Consider the following 1163-nt stretch of genomic DNA (forward strand, 5'->3'; position numbering starts at 1 on the left):
ACACCTCCACTATTCCTGACAGATCCTTGTCCAGTCAGTTCTTTGATGACCAGTGACAGAGACCAATGTCCCAGATGACCTCCTCCACCGCTTCACCAAAACCTTCCTAATGGCTACCCTAAATATCCTTCCTGTCATCCAACCCCATTACTTCTACACCTGTCCAACGTGGCCAAGGAGGACAGAGTATACCCTTCACCTTTGCGAGCAGCCTTTTACGTATCCGAAGACTGTTATAATGCCCATTCCCCTCCACCATAGCTATCCCGCCCTACCTTTTCTTCCTGGACCATGACTTCCAAACCCCACCCTTGCTGTTCTCCTCTGGATTCTCTCTGATCGGTGAACGCTTTTGCCAACAGTCACCTGGAGCAGATTGCTACACCAGCAACTGCTGAGCAGAGAGATTGCTGCAGGTGTTGCAACACTGCAAAACCATAAACGTTCAGCTAATCTTCACGTAAAATACGGAAGATTAATGGTATCCAAAAGATGAACCTTTATGAGACCTCTGTGAAACAAATATTAGAAAGGTACATAACCGGACGCAGCTGTATGCAACAAGTGAAGAGGGATCAAAAGCTGGCGGTACGACACGACGCCGGTGGCACGACACACAGAGCCACATTTTGCACGCTACGGAATTTCCCCTCCTGGCAGGCTCCACTGCAACGAAGGCAGCCACCCGCCCTGGCAAGGAGTAAGAGGTGGCATAAAATGCAAATTTGCAAAAGCGAGTATTTTAAACTTGTCAGAAATGTTTCGTAGCAGAAGAGGAAACGTAGTAAGGAGGGTGAACCTAACACTAGCACTGTTTAGCTGAGGAGCTACAAAGTCAGCACAGGACGGTGCCAAGGATATTCCAGAGCATTTCTGAAAACAACCCGAAAGCAGCGCAGCTGAAACGGGATCGTTCACGTACATCGACCGGCCTTTACAGTGACCGCTTTACTTGCGTGACTTCGGACCTGCGGTGGCGGGAGGAGCACTGGGCGGGCACACATGACCTGTTCGGAAACGCGTTTGGGTTTGCCTATGCTAAAGCGGGGGGCGGCTTGCCCCCTGAACTGCCCCGCAGAACTTGGCAGCTCTGCCTTGCCCCCGGACAGGCGCGGCCGGTGGCAGGCAGCGGGCTCCGCCCCGCCCCGCCCCGCCCCGCCCCG

This window comes from Haliaeetus leucocephalus, unplaced genomic scaffold (genome assembly GCF_000737465.1).
Source record: "Haliaeetus leucocephalus isolate CR32 unplaced genomic scaffold, Haliaeetus_leucocephalus-4.0 Scaffold555, whole genome shotgun sequence".
NCBI lineage: Eukaryota > Metazoa > Chordata > Aves > Accipitriformes > Accipitridae > Haliaeetus > Haliaeetus leucocephalus.